The sequence below is a fragment of the Octopus bimaculoides genome, chromosome 22 (assembly GCF_001194135.2).
Source record: "Octopus bimaculoides isolate UCB-OBI-ISO-001 chromosome 22, ASM119413v2, whole genome shotgun sequence".
Taxonomy (NCBI): Eukaryota; Metazoa; Mollusca; class Cephalopoda; order Octopoda; family Octopodidae; genus Octopus; species Octopus bimaculoides.
Genome location: NC_069002.1, coordinates 6102304 through 6108922, shown reverse-complemented (window position 1 = coordinate 6108922; position 6619 = coordinate 6102304).

Genomic DNA, 6619 nt, shown 5'->3' with positions numbered 1-6619 from the left:
CAAATTTTGGCTTCAAAAGAAGTTTCAAAGCATTTTCAAAATTTATAGCCTGAATATCTCTGAGTTGTAGTTCCTTGGCAATTGACCAGCTCATAGATGTGAGACAAAAGAATTTCTTGCTTTATACTATACAATATTACTGTACAATGCTACCAAGAAATAAAACAGTGAAACTGACAGTCTAACGGTATATGTGTGATGTGATGTGTGTGTGTGTACATATATATATGTGATGTGTGTGTGTGTGTATATATATATATGTGATGTGATGTGTATATGTGTCATCATCATCATCGTTTAATGTCTGTTTTCCATGCTGGCATGGGTTGGACGGTTTGACTGGGGACTGGAAGCCAGGAGGCTGCACCAGGTTCCAATCCCATCTGGCAAAATTTTACAGCTGGATGCCCTTTCTAATGCCAACCACTCCGAGAGTATAGTGGGTGCTGGGTGCTTTTTACATGCCACCGGCACGGGAGCCAGTCAAGCAGCACTGGCATCGGCCATGTTTGGATGGTGTTTTTTACGTGCTACCAGCACAGGAGCCAGTCGGGGCGGGGGGTGGGTGGGGTGGCATCAACCAGGTTCCGATTTGATTTGGCAAGGTTTTTGTGGCTGGATGCCCTTCCTAATGCCAACCACTCTGAGAGTGTAGTGGGTGTTTTTGCATGCCTCCTGCAATGGTGCCAGTATATATGTGTGTGTATAACAATCACTTTTGTGAATTACATCTGCAGAAGTGGGTGTATAATATGTGTGTTTGCTTTAAATGGTTGTAATGACGTTTCCACAATGTAACTGTGACCTGAATAGTTTGCTAAAAAGTCTCTTTTGTCAACAATAGCAGTGGATTTTACATTTTTTTTTGTGTGTGTGTGTATGTGTGTGTGTGTGTGTGTTTTGGCCATTGAATATTGTTTTAGTCTTAGACTGGGATCAAGTTACAAAAGGACATTCGTTTACTATATCCAAGATAATTATTACTAATAGACCAACATTACTTTTTCGTCTAAAAATAATTAGAACATATGCTAATACGAGTCACGAATATTAGAAATCAATATTGTACATTGCAAGTATTAGATGTAAGATTAAGAAAATACTTTTGTCTGACTTCAAATTGAGAGGAGAAATGTTTGGTTGAAATATTGTCTCTTTTCATAAAATGACATCACTGGACTTACACTTTGGTCTCGTCTTCTGAAGCTCTGATGCCATTCAGTCTGCTAACTACTTTTGTAATTTTTATTTTTTTATATATTTATCTATTTCTTTCATTATATGAGTATTTTGTTTCCCTACCTCTCCTCTCGTTTATCCCATTGTTTCTAGTCATGTGACTGTCTTCACTTTTATCTCATTCTTTAGTTAATATCTATAAAAAGACACGTTGCCGTTTTGTTGTTCCTAAAACATATATAAGTTAGTAAGGAAAACAGCTTCATTATCTCAGGTTTAATACTGTTCTTTTGAAAATTATTCATTGCTATGCTTTCGTTAATATAAAGAAATATAAATACTTTCTTTGTATATTGGAAAAATCAAATTGCCTTGATTAGTTCTTGGAAATTGTCATGATTACTAGTTTTACTATCAAATTTTGTCATCCATTTAGAAATTACGGAGGATTTTCTTTTTAAGAAGCAAGCGTTGGATTAAAACAGATTTTTGGTTAAAAGAAGAATATTCCTTTCATATAGTTCTTATCTTTATTTATTTATCTCATTATTTTTGCTTTTTTTTTTTTTAATGTGACATGTCCATTAAGAATTAAAATGCTATTTAACCATATTATCTCAGTGAAATTTCTTTGATGTCTCAAATGGAAGAGGAAAATTCTGAACATGATAAAGAAAGCTGAAAAATATCAGACATCTCACCTTCCATAAGAAAGAATTATAAACAATGAATTAGTATTTTTGAAACGACATAAAATTTCATTTCATCTCTTTTTCTCAGAAAGTGGGGGGAAAAAAAGATGAAAATATTGCAATATAGATATCATTAAAGCTTTGTAATCTGTCAATGATTAAATATATGAATAATTTACTTAATTGAAGGAAAGAATCAAAGATTATAATTTCATTATATTTTCCTTGGTAGATTTAAAATAAAAAGAAGCACAATGAACATTTGTTATAAAGTGATGTTTGATGGTGATGGTCATGGTGATAGAGAACTGACAGAGACAGTTGAAATGCAACACATATTAATCGTACTTTTTATTTTAAGACTACACACACACACACACATATATATATATATATATATATATATACATACAGAGAGGGGGGTGAGGTTTGATGGTGCAAGCATGCAAAACAGGACTGAAGAGGAAAGCAAAAGTGGAACACCTTTTATTTTCTATTATTTGGTTCTTTTTTTGTGGTTGCACTTATCAAAAGCTCTTAGTTCAAAAATCACTTATATAGCTCTACAGCCAAATAATACATACATACTTACACACACACACATGCAAACATACAGATGTGTGTGTGTGTGTGTGTGTGTGTGTGTGTGTGTGTCTTTATGGCAGGGTCAGAGCCGTGTTGGTAAAAAGTTCTCTCTGCAGTCACATCAGGGCATCTTGAGCAAATGCTTTCTGCTGTTGCCTAGGACGGACCAGTACATCGTGAATGACATTTGAGAGATGGAAATTCTATGTGTGTGTGTGTGTGTGGGGGGGTTGTGTCTAAGGAGACTCATTATGCCAATAATATTAACACAAGTACAAGTTCAGTTCCATTCCTTTATTATTAGTCAATTGGCTAAACATCCAACTTACTAATTGACTAGCTAACTAGACACAACAAGATTTGTTTAAATATACAAGTCCACGTAAAGAATCTTGCAAACCAAATACAAAAACTATACAGATATAGATGTATAGAAACAGAGAGAGGAGGTCGGGCTTAAATAATTTATTTCAACCTTTTACAAACTTTTACAGTATTTTTGCTGATGTTTAGATATTTTACTAAACACTGCTGAAGGATCTACACATATGCTTACACATGTATACATATGTACATAATTAGATAGCACAATTTCTACTTACCAAGCTCTTATAAGGCATTGGTAAAAAAGAAAGACACTATCCCAAACTGCCACATAGTCATATTGAACCCAAAGCCAAAATTTTTAACCCCAACTGCTTCACCTGCAAAGATGTTTTAATGTCTAAAGAAAAACTTAAATTTATTGTTTCTTTTTGTGGTTGAAATTTGTGCCTATAACAGAAAGGATTATTATTATTCCGTTTACATATTTGTTTTGCAAGATTTTTGATGTGAAATCGTGTGTTGAAACAGATGTTGTTGTACTTGGGGATGGTCATATTGCCAGTTTAGCCAATAAAAACACACGCACTGTATATTTGGTGTTAATTTGCTTCAGCTTTATATTACATTATATTACATTAATCCTATTTCGGCCAGAGTTCTTTCGTCACACTTCTGTGACCTCATCAGTGGTCCTTTGCTTTCTTCTTTCTTATGTGTGTCTCACTGTTATCATTATAATTATTATTATTATTAATAATGTGAAAATATTTGTAATATTTCTAGATCTTCCTGAAGTTGAAGCTGCTGAGCTGCAAAGCAAGCTGGATGTCCTTAATTCCATTATGGACCAAGAGCTTAATCAGGTATTTCTCATTAGTTTTTAACATTCAAACAATGCAACACTTGAGATCTGCTTGTAAATAAACGTTCTTCAGAAGTCGATAACTATTAAAATTTATATCATGTTTCTGTTGTTTTTTTTTGTTTTTTTCCCCTCTTTCAGTTTACATTTAATAAATGTTTGTCTAAAAATGATATTAAATTATATGAAGAGCATTAAGCCATAATTTCTAGTAGGTTTGAAAATATTTTCAGCGAATCCAGCAAATCTCAAATGTTATGGAAATAATATTGACATAAATAATCTGGTTAGAAATTTGTAGATATTTCCCCAATTTGTGATATAGTATATCTTGAAGAAGCATCTCACTTATGATTCCTGTCTTGATAATAAAATATTTTATCTGATAAATCTTTCTATATAAAATGATAAATAGGATATGCTTAAATGTATTTTAAAACAAATTGCTGACTCGCTTTGTTTTTCCAGAATTTTATCTGATACCCCCACCACCTCCACCACCACACATTCCTATTCTAAATGGCTCTGTATTCTATCAATAAGTAATGTCGCTAACAGATTACAGTTAGCAGTATTAGCTTTGAATAAGATGGCGGATGTGCACGCCAGGCAAAATGCTTAGCAGCGTTTCATCTATCTTTACGTTCTGAGTTCAAATTCTGTCTGGGTTGGCTTTGTCTTTCATCCTTCTTGGGGTCGATAAAAAAAGTATCAGTTGAACACTTGGAGTTAATGTAATCGATTTGCTCCCTCTCCCAAATTTTCTGGCCTTGTGCTAAAATTGGAAATCAATATTTAGCATTGAATAAGGGGGTGAGTTGACAGAATTGTTAGCATATCAGATGTAATACTTTGTGGCATTTTTACCAGCTCCCTATGTTTTGAGTTCAAATTCTGCCAAGGTCAACTTTTGTCTTTAAAAACAAATGTAAACTTACCTTCTCGAGTCATACTGACTGGTAAGAGCCGGTTTCTCAGTTTCCATGGCGTATGGATTCACCACCTGGATGGGATGCCAGTCCATTGCAGGATTACTCATTTTTGCCAGCTGAATGAACTGGAGCCACATGAAATGAAGTGCTTTGCTCAAGAACACAATGCATCACCCGGTCCAGGAATTGAAACCACAATCTTATGATCATGAGTCCAACACCCCTAACCGCTAAGCTACAAGCCTCCACAGTGTTAGGTATTCTAGGACAGGACTGCTACATCTAGCATGAAAGCCTTTGATCAAGGGATTACTTGGTCAGTACTGACCTAGGGTTAAATAATAATAACAACGGTGAGAGCACCTTAATCCCTTTGACCGTCCTTGTTTGTCCCCTCTGTGTTTAGACCCTTGAGGGCAATAAAGAAATAAATATCAGTATCGGAAATACATTGTTAGCATTGAATAGGGAAACTGATTTTGTTGTTGTTTTGCCCCGGGTGAGTCCTTGTTGAACAGATCTCTGACCAAAAGCAGTCCAATTATGACTAAACTACCTTTCATTCTGTCATAATGCACCAAAGTCTAAATTATTCCTATATGCCCTTTCTTGCTCCCATTTCTTTGTTTTTATTATTATTATTATTATTATTATTATTATTATTATTATTATTATTATTACTTAATATAAGTGTGATTTGGAGAAAATTTGGCTGCTATTTTTAGCACATTGAGAAATCATGTAGCAGCTACATTGTTAGTCCGTATAAAATTGTTTTTTTCTGGAATTAGTAGTAAAACATTGATTCAGTAAAATGTTTGGGAGAAAAAAAAACAAAAATATTCTTGCTTCAAGGCTCAGTGAATTCGTTACGATACTCTGGAGGACAACTTGGTTTACATTCTCTTGTTGTTTCGGAGAATATTATTTTTTTTATCCTTTTTTTTTTTTTGGTTATATACTGCTAATATACCTTTGATATGGAGGCTCTGAAAAATGGTCTTCGTTCTTCATTTTTTTTTCTTTTCTCTCTCTCTTTCATAGTCAATATGCTTTAAAAATATCAGTTTGAAATCACTGAATGCGTTTAATAACACATATTAAAATATTTGTGAGTAGGTTATGGTTACATATTGCATTAGTTATTATACCCCAAAGATTTAAACAGAGATGAAGCTTTTATGTGATGTGGTTTCTGTGGATGTCTAGATATAGCTGCCAAATCTCCCTCATATTAAACTTTGACATTAGAAGTCAAAGCAAGGAGACAGTAACACTGATGCACACACATCAATACACACATGCATATATATATCATCATCATCATTGTTTAATGTCCATTTTCGATGCTGGCATGAGTTGGACGGTTTGTCTGAGGTCTGGAAAGCCAGTGGCTGCACCAGGCTCCAATCTGATCTGGCAATGTTTCTACAGCTGGATGCCCTTCCTAGCGCCGACCACTCCAAGAGTGTAGTGTCTGCTTTTTATGTGCCACTGGCACAGGAGCCAGTCAGAGCACTGGCATCAGCCATGTTTGGATGGTGCTTTTTACCTGCAACTGACATGGGGGCCAATCAGGTGGGCCTGGCATCAGCCATGTTTAGATGGTGCTTTTTACCTGCCAGTTGTAGAAACTGAGCCAAAACAGACAACGGAACCTGGTACAGATGCAGGCCTTGCCAGCTCTTACCAAACTGTCCAACCCACCCATGCCAGCAAGGAAAATGGACATTAAATGATAGTGATTTCTGTTCATGAAATTGCTATAAAAAATATCAGTTAGTTTTACTAATGTGGTAGTATTAGGTAATGAGCCCTAGGAGTCATAAGGCTGGAGCTTAACCCAATTTCTAAAGCATATAAGTGACTGAGATTACACGCTCCCCACCCCCACCCCTTCCACCACCTCCCAGAATGGAATACCCTCCCTTTGCAGGGTTTAACTTCCCAAGTATTATCGAAACACATTTACAGCTGAGTGGACTGTAACAACATGAAATGAAGTGCTTTGTTTCATTTTCTAATGTAGCTGAAAAAAAAAA